At 54.9% G+C, this 15,395-nt stretch overlaps 1 pseudogene; it reads left to right on the forward strand.

Annotated features, from left to right (window-relative positions):
- The first annotated feature begins 6,581 nt into the window (after window positions 1-6,581).
- On the forward strand, window positions 6,582-6,945 carry LOC138850042 (tetraspanin-6 pseudogene; annotated as a pseudogene).
- The last annotated feature ends 8,450 nt before the right edge of the window (window positions 6,946-15,395 follow it).

Here is a 15,395-nt window from a genome sequence, read left to right on the forward strand (position 1 = left end):
CAGCTCGTGGGTTCTCCCCAAGCACCTCGTGGGGAAGGCAGGGAAGGCCTGATGGTAGCCACAGGGAGGAGCAGACGGCGCCTGCGGGACCGCACGCAGAGGCCCTGCCGTCTCCCCACGCTCTTCAGAGGGATTTGGGTGGAAACAACGAAAAGGAAGAAGAGAGACGTGAAGAGGAGACAGGCAGGGGATGGACAGAGCCACTTGGCTGGCAGAGCGGCCCAGGGGTTTCTTGGCCCTGGCAAGGCCTCACTCACGTTGGGGGAAGGCCTTTACTGGGGAAACTCCAGGACAAACACAACAGGATGCCTGTGTCTCACGGATTAGAGCAGCCCCGGGGGCGCACGCGAGGCTCAGAGTGCAAGATCTGTCCCCACGGACACTTCAAAGCCATGCACTTGGCCGAGACCCCACTGTCCTCGCTACAGGGCACCAGAGCCAAACCCAGCCCTGGCCCAGGCAGCTCCCAGTCCCAGTGGGGGTGGGAGCTGGATGACTGCAAACCAAGGGATCTGGCAACTGGGTAAACCGGGGTCTGCACTAACTCTCCCAGGCCACAGAGCAGGCCCGGGGCTGCCCTGGGACTCCAGGTCTCTGTGCGTTGTCGAGCTGTGCCCACCAGAGGGCGCTGTCCCTGTTCTTTTCCCACAGGCTCCCTTCTCTTCCCGGCCTGCGCTTGCACTTGACTCCAAACCCAAGCCAAACCAAACCCAAACCCAAGCAAAGGCTGCCACCTGGAGGACATGGAAGTGACTCGGGTGCACATCACTCCCAGGAACCTGAGGGCACCTGCCTGGGACAGGGACTCTCAAGTGCTCAGAGGGTGAGAATGAGGGGCACGGCTCCTTTAAGGAAGGAGGGGTGGTTGCCAGGGGCTGGGGCTGACAGACCCGGGGTCTGGGGGGAGAACTGAGTTCTGCGAGGCTGGCCTGAGAGGCCTCTGGGAGGGGCTTAGACGTTCATCCAGTTGCGCTGGGAGGCCAGTGAAAGGTTGAGTTGCAGTGGACAGTTCATGAAGAGCCCGTGTTTGCCAGTGAGATCAGGAAGGAAGGGGCCGTGGTTTGGACAGCATCCGGCTCCCAGACTGGTGGTAGACTTTAATGCTTATTTACTTAGGGGCCGGCGCTGTGTTGTAGGTTAAGCCTCCACCTGCAGCGCTGACATCCCCTATTGGCTCCAGTTTGAGTCCCGGCTGTTGCACTTCCTTCTGATCCAGCTCTCTGCTGTGGCCTGGGAAAGCAGTAGAAGATGGCCCGAGTCCCTGGGCCCCTGCATCCATGTGGGAGACCCGGAAGAAGCTCCTGGATCCTGGCTTTGGCCTGGCCCAGCCCTGGCTGTTGCAGCCATTTGGGAAGTGAGCCAGGGGATGGAAAAATCTCTCTCTCTCTCACTCTCTCTCTCTCCCCTCTCTCCGTCTCTCCCTCCCTCCCTCTCTGTAATTCAAATAATCTTTTTTAAAAATGTTTATTTATATTCATCTTTTGAAAGAGCAAAAGAGAGACAGAGAACAGGATCTTCCAACTACTGGTTCACTCCTCAAATGTCTGCAACAGCCAGGGCTGGGCCAGGCTGAAGCCAGGAGGCTTCATCCGGGTCCCCACGTGGATGGCAGGGGCCATCAGAGGCTTCCTCCCAGACACATTAGCAGCAGCTGGATTGGAACAGCCCTGACTTGAACCAGCACTTTGATGCGAGCACCCCAAGCGGTGACTTAATGTACTGCACCCCAGCTCCATCCCCTGCGCTGGAAACTGAATCCAACTGTGTTCAGGGGCTGGCTTGGTGAGAGGCCTTTAGGTCGCCGTGATGTGCCCTCAGAAGGCACATCTTGCAGGGGGCAGGTTATAAAAGCCGAGCTGGGCCCAACCGCTCTGGGTTGCCTGGCTTGCCACGTGACCCTCCTCTGCCGCTCGGCCCTGGGGCCTTGCCTGATCTCACACTGGGACTCTCCCACCTGTGGCTGGTGGTGAACTTTTCACTTCCTAAAGTCAGTCCCTCATGGGTGTGGCATGGTGAGAAGCCGACTGACACAGAAGTTGCCACCGTAGATGGCACCAGTTCAAGACCTGGCTGCACCACTTCTGATCCAGCTCTGTGCTATGGCCTGGGAAAGCAGTAGAAGATGGCCCAAGTCCTTGGGTCCCTGCACCCGCGTGGGAGACCTGGAAGAAGCTCCTGGATCCTGGCTTTGGATCGGCACAGCTCCAGCTGTTGCAGCCATATGGGGAGTGAACCAGCGGATGGAAGACCTCTCTCTCTCTCTCTCTCTCTCTCTCTCTCTCTCTGCCTCTCCTTCTCTCTCTGTAACTCTTTCAAATAAATACATAAATCTTTTTAAAAAATAAAGAAGTGTATGAATCTTCATTTTTTTTTGGAGAAGGAAATTAAAAAAAAAAAACAAAACCAAGCCTTGCTGATGAAATGGGAGTTCAGTGAGCAGCAGACACCGGGTGTACACGTTGTGTGCGTCAATGCATTTCCTTCTCACTGAATCCGAGAGATGCCTTACAGCTCAGAAAACAGGCTCAGCAAGTTAAATAATTGCCCAAGACCCCACAGCTGGTCTGTGACAGACCCTGGGCTTTATTTTTACTTATTTATTATTTTGTTTATTTGAAAGGCAGACAGACAGATGAGGGGAGAGAGAGGAGGAAGGAGAGAGATTTTCCATTGCTGGTTCACTCCCTAAATGGCCTCAACAGCTGGGGCTGGGCCAGGCTGAAGCCAGGAGCCCGGAACTCTTGGGCCGTCTTGCGCTGCTTTCCCAGGCGCAGTAACAGGGAGCGGGAGCCGGAGCCGAAGCGGAGCGGCCAGCACTTGAATGGGTGCTTCAGTGCGGGATGCAGGCATCGGAGGTGGCTGGTGGCTTAACCCACTGTGCCGCAACACCAGCCCCGGCATCTGGCCTTAAAGGCAAGTCCATCTGACTCGAGCTCACGAACACACTGCCAGGTGCATAGGATGGGAGGCAGCAGCAGCCAGCCCGGAGTGGTGGCCGCTTCGGCCTGTAAACCCTGTAAACTCACGGAAGCCACGACTGGGACTTCCTGGGCACCTCGGCCAGGACTGGAGGTCCTGGGGTCAGCCGTCCAGCCTCTTTGCTCTGGGTTCCAGCCCAGTCCAGCCAGCCTGTCCTGGCCAAGGGCAGCTGCCCCAGGATCTGGGGGCTCTCTCCGAGAGCTCCTGGGGCACATGCCTTCCTTCCCGCCCTCCTTGGCTGACCTGCTGGCGGTCACCACCCACGTGAAATCCCGGCTCCTCCACGCTTCCTGCCCAGCACACGGTAAGGCCAAGACCATCTTGTGGGCCACCACTCAGGACAGAGGAGGGCCTGGCACACCCCTTCCGGGGTCCTTGGCTTCTTAACACAGACCTCAGACTGTTAGCTAAAAACATTAGGTTATGTGGAGACCCTTGGACAGCAAGGAAAATATTCTGCTCTCAAATAAGGGTGGCAGGGAGAACAGGCGGGGCCCGGAGGGGGGCTCAAATTCCAAGCCACTCCTGCAGCTTCCTAGCTGCTTCCCCTCTTTGTACCCCCAGGAGGTGGGGCACTAGCCCTGTTTACAACACATGGGCCACAAGCTGGGAGCTTCCTGCAAAGGGTTTCCATGGTGACCAGATAGCCCCCACCACCACCACCACAGGACCCGGCCCATGGGCTCCTTCCGCCACTCCCTGGAAGGATCTGGTGTCAGCGCAACACTTGACTCCCCCTGCTGCCCCTACAAGGCAGCTCTAATCTCCACCCTAGTTGGGTGCACCCAACTGGTTCCTTAGCTCCTTGACACTCAGCAGGGGGCGCTGACAAAACAAATTCAATGAATGCAGTGTAGCCAGAAACAACATAGGAAAGGAGCTGAAAGCAGTAATAAAAACTAGCAGTGCCCGTGGACCACCTGAGCCGCAGGCCACGCCTCCACGCAGGTGCGTCTGCAGATGTCTTGATCTGCACACAACCCTGGAGGAAGACTCCTTGGCAGCTCCCTCTACAAATGAGGAGACCGGCGGCCAGGGAGGAGCTGTGTGCTTTGTGCAGCGACGGAAAGGAGAGCCCAGCCCTGCTCCCTGACCCCAGCAGAGTGTGGCAGGTGGGAGGAAAGGTCAGAGGGAGCACAGGCTGGCAGTGGGGACCCAAACCCCGCCTGGCTGCCCCCGTGCTTGCCCTTGGCAATCGGAGAAGCAGGAATTGACAACCACGGAGATGCTGTTTGTCATGTTCTGGTTTGATTTGGGGGAGTGCTTCCTTGCTTGGAGGAAGGCAGCCTAATTCCCCGCTCACCTCGACAGAGGGGACACGGGCACAAAACCAGCTGGAGCACAGTTCACCAATAAAAACCCGATTTCCTAAACATGGCCACAGGAATTCCGTTTCTACAACAGTCTTTTCAGGGAACAATTCTGAACAAGTGAAAAGTTTAGCTATGACAGTGTCCATGACCACTATTTATAATAGCAAAAATAACTGACAGCATGTAAAGGCCTATCCACAGTGTGGCTGTTTCAATAACTTAGGGAGCATGTAAGGATAGAACATGGGCTGACCATTAAACATTAAGCTGCACATAGGCAAAAACAAAACAGCCAAACAAAACCCTCCCCTAAATCCCTTGATCCAATCTTCACATTTTATACAAAAGTTGATTCAAAATGAATCACCAACTTAAATGTAAAACAAAATTATACAGCTTTTTGGGCCAATGCTATGGCATAATGGGTAAAGCTGCCACCTGCTGTGCTGACATCCATAAGGGTGCTGGTTCAAGTCCCGGCTGCTCCTTTTCTGATCCAGCTCTCTGCTATGGCCCGAGTCCTTGGGCCCCTGCATTCCCAAGGGAGACTGGAAGAAGCTCTTGGATCCTGGCTTTGGATCTTCGCAGCTCTGGCCATTGCGGTCAACTGGGGGAGTGAACCAGCAGATGGAAGACCTCCCTCTCTCTGCCTCTCTTTCTCTGTGTAACTCTGACTTTCAAATAAATAAATAAATCTCTTTAAAAATCATACAACTTTTAGGAAAAAAAAATGAAACATTTTAAGATTGAGGGCTAGGTAAAGAGATTTTTAACTTTGTATCAAAAGCATAATCCACTGAAGAAAACAATTGACAAATTGTATCTCATGAAAACTTAGAAGCTTCCCATGTTAAAGACCTTGTGAAGAGGATTAGAAAGGTAAGTTATCCGGGCTTGTGTTGTGGTACAGTGGGTCAAGCTGCTGTCCGCGGTGCCAGCATCCCAAATCAGAGTGCCAGTTCAAGTCCCAGCTGTTCTTCTGATCCAGCTCCCTGCTAATGCACCTGGGAAAGCAGCAGAAGATAACCCAAGCACTTAGGCACTGAACCCATGTAGGGAACTGGGATGGAGTTCCTGTCTCCTGACCTCAGCTTGGCCCAGCCCTGGCTGTTGCGGCCATTTGGGAGTGAGCCAATGGGTGGAAGACCTGTCTCTCTCTCTCTCTCTCTCTCTCTCTCTCTCTCTCTCCTCTCCTCTCCCCTCTCCCCTCTCTCCCCTCTTCCCTCTCCCCCCTCTCCCCCCTCTCCCCTCTCTCCCCCTCCCCCCCTCCTCTCCCCCTTCTCCTCTCTCCTCTCCCCTCTCTCCCCTCTCCCCTGTTCCCTCCCCTCTCCTCTCTCTCCTCCCCTCTCCCCCCTCTCCCCCCTCTCCTCTCTCCCTTCTCCTCTTTCCTCTCCCCTCTCTCCCCTCTCCCCTGTTCCCTCCCCTCTCCCCTGTCCCCTCCCTTGTCCCCTCTCCTCTCTCTCCCCTCCCCCCTCCCCTTTCCCCTCCCCTCTCCCCTGTCCCCTCCCCTTTCCCCTGTCCCCTCTCCTCTCTCTCCCCTCTCCCCTGTCCCCTCTCCTCTCTCCTCTCTCCCCTTTCCCCTCCCCTCTCCCCTTTCCCCTCCCCTCTCCCCTCTCCCCTCTCCTCTCTCTCCTTTCTAAATAAAATAAAGATAATTGTAAAACATGTTAAGATGGAGATAACACCGAACACTGCTGTATTTGTTGAGGAACTGGATCACTCATGCATTGCTTGTGGGGATGCAAAAAGGAGGGTAGCCACTCTGGAAAACAATTTGAGTTTGCTATAAAATTGCAGTTTTGGGCCGGCGCTGTGGCGTAGTGGATAAAGCCACCACCTGCAGTGCCAGCATCTCATATGGGCGCCAGTTTGAATCCTGGCAGCTCCACTTGGATCCAGCTCTCTGCTATGGCATGGGAAAGCAGTAGAAGATGGTGCTATGGCCTGGGAAAGCAGTGAATATGGCCCCAGGCCTTGGGCCCCTGCACCGGTGTGGGAGATAAATAAATAGATAGATAGATAGTCAGGGCGTCCCACCTCAGAGGCTGCAGGCTAAGCCAGTGAGCACCTGGTTCAAGGGCATCCTCTTGATCTAATGTTCACCTTCTGTGCCACTGCTGTCATCCTTCTTGCCTGTGACATTTGGCGCAAGGTGAGCGTGGGGAACTCTTGTTCAATTTTGAATGAGAAGCCACCAGTGTCCTCTTTGTCAGGGGCACTGTCACTATTGTTTTGTGCACCTTCGCTCTTGGCTGTCTGCTCCGCTTTTGCATGGGTGCTAACTACACAATGTTTCTGGCTCTCGTTTCTTTGGCTGGACTTGTTGCTGCCATCGTAGGATTTGTTTTCAGACAAGAGATTAAGAACAGCTGTAAGAACAATTATGAGAAGGCTTTAAAGCAGTATGAGTCTACAGAAGATTACAGAAGCGGTGCAGTAGGCACGATCAAAGCGTACTGCACTGTTGTGATGTCGTTGATTGTGGAGATTGGAGAGGTGTGAAATATTACTCAAAAGAAAAAAGGGATTGCCCAAGAGCAGCTGTAAACTCAGACCTTTCTCGGGTACAGTGAACAATGAAGGCAGCGACCCTTCGTGAGTCAGAGATGGGAGTCACGGCAGGAATTTTTTTGGAGTTGTTTGCTTCCAGTGATTGGCATCTTCCTAGCCTACTGCCACTCTTGCGCCATCAGGAATAAGCAGTGTGCAACCTGCGTAGCGGCAGCCTTACTCCCCGCCAACCCCCAAGGACACTTCACTTCCCCCGCCATGGACTGCATGAACGCCCCCATGGAACCCTGACCGCGCTACTTACCGATCGACTGAAGGCTTGCACGGAGCGGCCAACTTGATCGCTGAGACCCTGTGTCTCTCTGGAACACCAGAAGAGCTAATGCACTGTGAATGAGAAAAACAAGCCCAGCAGTGCACTCACCATACGGCCCAGCAGTCACACTTGGCCATTCAGCCCACAGAAATGAAAACTCAGGGTTCACACAAAGCCTGTCCATACATGTGCATCATGGCAATTCATAATGCCAAACAGAAACAACTCCTGTGACGGAACACACACACACACACACACACACACCCCAACACACAAGTGAGTGGTTATGCGAACTGCGGTGTACCCTAGTGCTATACTACACGGCACTAAAAAAAGAAAAAGGAATTGCTAAGTTGGATAGATTTCAAAGGAATTAAGAGATCCATCCCATCCCCAACTGGCACATGCTGTTAACACAGAACTAAAGGAAGCTATTCCACCGTGTTGGCACTGGTGCTCTCTGGGTGCTGGAATAACAGGGAATTTAAAATCATTTTCTTCGGTCTTAGCCACATGCACTGGTTTGGGAGGAGGGGGAAGAACACCACAGACACTTTGCACGCTAACCTGCAGCCCGTATTTCATAGCCACGTGCTCAGAGAGACTAGGGCAAGGGTGATCATTCCGAATTCGTGCATCAGGAAACTGTGGGCCGGGGGGGGGGGGGGGGGTCATGTATCTACAGTGGCACCACAATCAGGTATGTGAATGAGGAAAGTGCTTGGGTCCCAACTTCATCCCAAACTTTGACCTTGATTGCCACAGGCAAAACACCTTGTTGGGCGCAGAGGGGTCAGAGGGAACCAAACCCAGAGCCCTCTGAGCTGAACCCTCCCTGCCATTCAGTCCAGTTCCACTGTCCTCTGCGTCGCCCCCCAGAGAGCTACCTTGTCCCTGCCGCCACACCCCTGGGGACCTGGAGCCCACTAGCTTCCAGCAGAGCCCCTCCCCTCTAGAGCTGCTCCAATTCATGGCAAGTGACTCAGCATTTCCTTGACCAGATCCACGTGGCCTCCCCCACCTTCCTTGCCCCCTCTTCACCCTGGTGTGCAGTCCTGCAAAATCTCAGACACACAGATGGTGTCCTCAGCCTTAGTTCCCAGCAAGAGGACTCCAAGCTGCTAATTTTCTCCATCCAAGTCCCGGAGAGTTCAGTGGCTGACTGAAGGTCATGCAGCAAGTTCAAAGTCAATTTCCCAAACAGATTCTTGGCTTTCTGCCTTGGCACAGTGTTCTACTGACTGCTGATTTGGCTGGAGTTACCTGGACACTGAGGGAACACGTAGGATTCGCTTTTTCGCAGGTGGAAAGGTGACACGGGATATGCCAGGCTGGCTGTGGGGTCCTCTTGGAGCCATGATCACCTCCCCAGGGCCCACACGGGGAGTCTGTGTGTGTGCCATGCCCATGCCTCACTGTCCAGGAGCTACTGCAAGGCTTCCCAAACCTCTCAGAACCCCACAGGAACCCCAGCTCTGCTCCCACAGCCCAACGGGAAATGAGTGAATGGGAGGAGCTGAGAACGAGAGGAAGGAAGGAGACAGTTCCAGGTCTCCCACAGGAGTTCTGGGCCGACCTTGTACAAGTCACCACTCCCACGGGGCCGCAACTTCTGCATTTGCCAGTCAGGACGACGCTGTCCCCCTAAACCACACAGGGCCGCTGCAAATGTGCAGTGAGATTGAGACGCAAAAAGGGCTCAGAAAAAAACCCAGGCACCTGGCTCAGGGTCAGAATACACAGGGCTTCCAGGGTGTTGCTGGGTGTGGCAATCAGAGGTCCTCCTGCTCCCTTGTCATTCATTCATTTACTCACTCACTCATTCGTGCCTCCTCTCTTGGCCCAGGGCTGGACCGGGCACAAGGATGGAGAGAGGGGCTGTCCAGGGCACCGCCCTCAGGAGTATGCATGGAATGAACTCGGCCTGCAGGGCTGGGAGGAGGTGGCCTGGGCCTGGGGGCTGAAGGAGGAAGTTTTCCCTGACGGACAAGATGGGGAAGGACGTGGCAATGGTGTGGCGTGAGAAAGGCCTTTCCCGGCGGTGCATGACGGTGTCCAGGAAAATGTTCTCAGGATCCTGGAAGGAAGGACACAGGAGGGAGCTGGCTTTGTTTGGAGTGCACTGGGGCGTGGGCAACAGAGGCGGCAGCGAGAGGCCTCCTAGGTCTGAGATGATGAGCTAGCCCTGATTAGAAACAAAGCATAAGGTCGCTTTGTCTCTGCACCCAGAGGCCCTGTCGTGTCTCGGGACTGCAGGACCCCGAGCCAGAGTCTTACACCCTCAAATGGGATTTGTAGGTTGAGGCGGGCAACCTCAGACAAGCACAGCCTGTCCTGCCATGTGCTGGAAGATCTTCCTCCCCCCAGAATTCTGCCCCTGCCATCCCAGTCTTAGTCTGCCCAGGGAGAGCTTGGGCCCCAGGCGACTGCCCAAGTGAGGGCCTGTTACAGAACGAGTGTACTGATGGCTGGTGGCCAGCACCTGCACTTCTGGCGGCACAGCGGTCCAGCCAGCACGCTGACCTCGGCAACGCATACCTGTGACCCAGCTTCCCTCGTGCCCAGACACCTGCTCCCTTAAAACACAGGCACAGCCATCCCCGGGAGGCGCTCTTCCCATCTCCTGCCAACGTGGAGAGCTCCCAGCTCCTTCTTGGCCCTCAAGGACAGCAGGTGGGTTCACTGAACGTCAATCATCCTGGATCCAAGCTGACTCAGAATGGAGAGGAGGGTTTGGGGGAGAACCTGGGAGGGCGAGCACGAGGAAGCCAGACCTTGGCAGTGGTCCAGAGGAAACGGTGCGGTCTGAGCTGGGGCCGAGGGTCTGGAGAGGAAGAGAGACCACAAGCCTCAGCGACTGACTGCATGTGGACGAGAGACAGGCAGGGCTTAGGGCTGACTCCAGAGCTCCGGCCTGGCTGGCCTGCAGGTGCTGGAAACACAGAAGGAAAAGCCGGAGGAGGAGGGGTAGGGGATACGGAATGAGCTAGCAGGAAATACCCCATCATCTCTGCAAAAATTCACCTGTTGTGGAATTGGGAGAAGATGTCAACAGCTTAGAGGGGCATTGAATAAACCGTCGCAGCCACAGGAGACAGGGCTGTGAAATTCCAGATGTGGGGAAGTCATCACCGGAGCTCACTTCTCAAAGTGAGTCACGACAAAGGATGGCCGATTGGCTCCATTTCTGTCAGAAGAGAGGCGTGTGCCTACACAGGGTTTTTATTAAAAACAGGAGCAATAAACATCAAAAGGTTTAAAAGCGATTGTCTCTTGATGATGAATCAGGGGACTTTTTTTATTATTATCTTCTCTGCTTTCGTCATCCTTTTCCAAGGAACAGCAACAAATGTCACTCATCTGTTTCCTGTGCTATGAAGATGAGGGGTCTGGGACAACCGCCCCTGGGGCAATGGCAGAATCTGAAGGTATTTCCACCCCCCGTGTGTGTGTGTGTGTGTGTGTGTGTCCCATCACAGGAGGGAGCCCCCATGAGCCCAGGTACCAGCTGAGTTCCTGCTTCCCTGGATTCTGGGTGGTACAATCCCTCTGGATTCTTGGGTCTAGGTCCAGATGGGACAGAGGCCACCCACACATGGCATCAGGACCCCTGGCCTAGGAGGGCTCAGGGAACTCACTCAGATGGGGAAGATGACCTGCCAAGGCCCAGAGGTTGGAAGAGGACAAAAGTACAGCAGTGTTGAGCGGGGCCTGGCAGACGATTTAAAACAAAACAAAACCAAAAACCAAAAACACGGTGTATGGCTCAATGAATTAATGAAGAGAGAGATCAGCTTTGTGAATCTTTTTTTGTTTTTGAAGATTTATTTATTTATTTATTTGAAAGGAAGGTAGAGTTATAGAGAGGCAGAGAGAGAGAGAGAGGTCTTCCATCTGCTGGTTCAGTCTCTCCAAATGGCTGCAACAGCCAGAGCTGTGCTGATCTGAATCCAGGAGCCAGGAGCCTCCTCCGGGTCTCCCACATGGGTACAGGGGCCCAAGGATCTGGGCCATCTTCCACTGCTTTCCCAGGCCATAGCAGAGAGCTGGATCGAAAGTGGAGCAGCCAGGACTCGAACTGGTGCCCACATGGGATGCCGACACTGTCACCGGAGAAAAAGCCGTGGAAGCCATGGGGTTCTTCACGCAAGAAAGAATTCAGGCATGCAACAGAGAGTGAAGTGATAAGGTTTTATTAGGGGTAGGGCATCCGTCAGAATGGACGGGACAGATAGAAAGTGCCCAGTTATTGGGACAGGGAGTGGAGAGCGAGGTTACCTGGTTGAATGGAGAGAATGCACCTGGGCAGGCCAGGCAGGTGGCTCAGCTGAGTGGTAGAGGGCTGAGCGTGCAATCTGTTTGGACTCCCTAGGTTTTTAAGGGAGTCTCTTTACCAGCCCCCACCCAGGACAAAGCATGGGCAGTCCTGGCAGAAGGGTTTGTTGGGTGAAAATTAGCAAATTGCTCCCAGATTTGCTGGTGCCTCCGTGGGCAGGTGACAGCACTGGCCCCTGAGGTCTGGCCGAGTCCTACAGCTGAGGGGCACTCTTCCCTCCCCGCGGCAGGGTCCTGTCCATGGCGGCAGCTGGCTGGAAGCAGGGGCCTCCCTGGCTGTCTTGTCCCCCACTTCCCTTAGGAAGTGTCTGCACACACAGGCTGTCCTGGGACACGCGACAGAAGCTGGCACAAAGCCCCAGACATTTCCGAGAGAGAGTGCTGATTCCAGAAGGACAGCTCATTGTTTTCTCTCGTCCTTTCCTGAACATCTATTAATGTAGGAGCATCCGGGGGATTTCAGAGTTGGCCATGACCTTGACAGCTTCCCCGCTGCTCTGCCTGGGGAGCCCTGGGGCATTTGATGGGATTTAACGGGCTCACGGGAGCCTTCCGAGAAGCTCCATGATTTCGAGACCAATTCGCATTGCATCATTGCACAGACATCTCGCTGCTCTTTCCTGGCCGATGCAGCTCTGTTCTGCACCACAGGATCCCCCCGCCAGCCTTGGCAGAAGTCTGTGGCTCAAATGCTGAGACCCAGGCAGGGCTGGAGGGCTCCTGGGCAAACCCAGGTCTGGGCTGCTCCATTGCAAGCTCATTTCGGTTCTTTTGCCAATCTCTACCGATCTGCTCCTCTGTGCCAGGCCCTGTGCCAAGCTCTGGGGGCAGAGACCTGGCACCCTTAGTGTTTCCAGCGGCCCCTGAAGCATCTGCTCACAGTCTGGGAATGGAGACGGACTGGGAACGCACCCATTCAGAGGAGTAAGGGAACGTCAAGAGCTCTGTCTGAAGTCGGGGTGGGGAGCGAGCAACGGGGGAGGGGATGGCCGATTCAGCTCAGTGAGCTCAAGGCAGGCAGCATGGAGGAGGTGAGGTCTGGTTAGTCAGGGGTTGTCAGGGTGATGAGGGAGGGACAAACATTCCCAGCCAGGACAGAATGGCCTGGCCGTGTGTTGCTCGGGCTCTGCAGGCAGTGTCTACCTGTCAGGTTGGGGGGCGGGGGGCTGGCTGAGTCAGCCATGTCTCAGCTCAGGCTCCTCATCTGTACAACTCACAGTGCCTGTAGACATGGCTGCCACCCGAACTGCATCGCCGAGCTCCGCCCAAGGGCGTGTCCTCCCCACTGATCATTTTTCAGTTCCTTGCGACAGTTTCCCAGCACACGGAAATAAAGTGCTTGTTTTCTCAAGGTACTATGGCAACTGGTGACACCGAAGTGAAGAGTCTCAAGGATGGGTGACTTTCTCTGGTTTGTACAAAGGCACCGAGTGGGCGCCCGTGGCCTGGCACCTGTGTATTCTCCTTCGTTCTTTCTTTTTTCTTTTCTTTTTTTTTAAGAATTATTTTTTTATTTGAAGGTCAGAGTTACATACAGAGAGAAGGAAAGGCAGAGAGAAAGAGAAAGAGAGAGAGAGAGAGAGAGAGAGAGAGAGAGAGAGAGAGATGTTCCATTGGCTGGTTCACTCCTCAATTGGCTGCAACGACCAGAGCTGAGCCGATCTGAAGCCAGGAGCCAGGAGCCTCCTCCAGGCCTCCCACATGGGTACAGGGGCCCAAGGATCTGGGCCATCTTCTACTGCTTTCCCAGGCCACAAGAGAGAGCTGGATTGGAAGCAGAGCAGTCGGGGGACTGGAACTGGCACCCATATGGGATGCCAGCACTGCAGGCGGCAGCTTTATCTGCTATACCACAGCGCCAGCCCCCCTCGTTCTTTCAAAAGTGAAATTCTTCTAGCAGGCAAGGGTCAGTGGAAAGCCTGTCTCTTTGCCTCTCTTGCATTGGCCATCCAGAAGCCTGTCTGCGGCCACTGCCCCCAGGCTGCAGCTCTCTCCCGGGAGCCTGGGCTGTAACCCCCTCTGTGGGCTACTGACCAGCCTTGTTGCAGAAGCCTGGAGGAGTCAGGAGGGAACGGGCCCTTCCCCCTCACTGCTCGGCCTGTAGGACCCACTGGGCAGGGGACAAGGTCTTCTTCACGGAGGATCAGGATGAGCCTCAGGGGCAGGCAGGGAAAGCTCACCCTGTTTTGAGATTCCCACCTGCAGAAGACGAAACCTGGGAAGTTCACAAGGGAGTAGGTCCCCCAGCGACCCCAGCTTCCAACCTTCCTCCTTGTGCCCCGAGACTCACACCTCTGTCTTTTTTTTTTTTAAGATTTTATTTATTTGAAAGAGTTACGGGGCGGGGCGGGGGGAGGGGAGAGGTCTTCCATCCCCTGGTTCATTCCTCAAATGACTGCAATGGCTGGAGCTAAGATGATCTGAAGCCAGGAGCCAGGAGCTTCTCCCAGGTCTCCCACATGGGTTCAGGGGCCCAAGCACTTGGCCCATCTTCCACTGCTTTCCCAGACACATTAGCAGGGAGCTGGATCAGAAGCGAAGCAGCCAGGACTTGAACTGGTTCCCTTATGGAATGCCGGCGCTGCAGGCCAGGGCTGTAACTCAACTGCGCCACAGTGCTGGCCCCCACACCTCTCTTTTTGCAAAAGAAGGAGGGCCCCTCCTCTCCACAGCCTCTCCTTCAGTTGGGAGCAGTGTCTGTCCCTCCACGGCTGGCCTGTTTGGGCCTCTGTAACAAAATATTACAGACTGGCTTACAAATAAGTTGAAGTTTGTTTCTCACGCCTACAGATGCTGGGAAGGCCAAGCTCAAGATCCCAGCGGGCCTGGTGGCTGCTTCTGAGATGGTGCCTTGTTGCTGTGTCCCTGGGGGCCGGGGGACACTGGTCCTCAGGTGGTAGAAGGGGCAGGAGGCCTGGCTTGTCCCTTTCAGAATCCCATCCACAAGGGTGCAGTGCTCACGCCCTGTGACCTCCTGAAGGCACAGAGTTTGGAGGAGCACAGCGCGCACAACTACACAGGTGCCTGTCTCTAACCACTGAGCTTTCTGGACTGAGCTCCACAGGTCAAAGAGGAAATCCAGCCGTCAGCACAGTTCAGGTACTCGCCACAGCCAGAGGCTCCTGGTTCAGCCGCAGGGCAGGAGGAGACAAGACACTGACCCCAGTCTTGCCAAAGAAGGGGTTCGTGTGTTTCTTGCTACCTGGGAGGCCCTCAGAACAGAGGTGTTATCACCCACCATCCCTGTCTCTTCAGATGGGGGTCCCCCCGCCCTGGGTCAGCAACATCTGGGCCTCACCCTGTGCTGCCCAACCACAGTTCTTGGGACAGGTCAGAAATCTGGACTGTTCTCGGGGTTCCTGGGTGGTCTGGGGGCAGGAGGCCTCCTGGCCCTCTCTCTGAATAAAGGAAGCACAGACAGAGCTGTTCCAGCAGGGATCTTGTTAGGTTCTCCAGCTCCCCTCCTGGCGTGCCTGTGAGTGGGTGTGGGCGGTGTGTGTGGGTGTGTGTTTATGTATGGTGTGGGCTCTGTATGTGGTTTGGGAGGGTGTGGTGTGTGTGTTGATAGGGCAGTGGACAGGCAGGGGGAAGGGTCAGAGCTTGGCACTACATTTCAAAATTGTCAACGTGTTAAATCTCTGGGAGTGGCAGTAAAATATTTTCCTTCACTTTATCTAAGATTTTTCAACTTGGAGCATGTAAGACAAGAGAGGTCTCAAAAGGGAGCCCATCCTACTCCATTGTCATCCGTCTTGAATCTCTTTGTCCCATCAGAGTGCCCAGGAGGCAGCCTGATGTGACCGTGGGAAAGGGCTCCGGGACTAGCCTCTGAACCAGAGCTGCTCCTGGGAGCCACCTGGAGACACTGGCCCCACCCTCTTCTGTCATCCCAGACTTGCCCAGAGGCTTGGGAGGGCACTGGAAGGGTCCCGAACCTTGGA

This window comes from Oryctolagus cuniculus, chromosome 1 (assembly GCF_964237555.1).
Source record: "Oryctolagus cuniculus chromosome 1, mOryCun1.1, whole genome shotgun sequence".
In the NCBI taxonomy this organism is placed as follows: Eukaryota; Metazoa; Chordata; class Mammalia; order Lagomorpha; family Leporidae; genus Oryctolagus; species Oryctolagus cuniculus.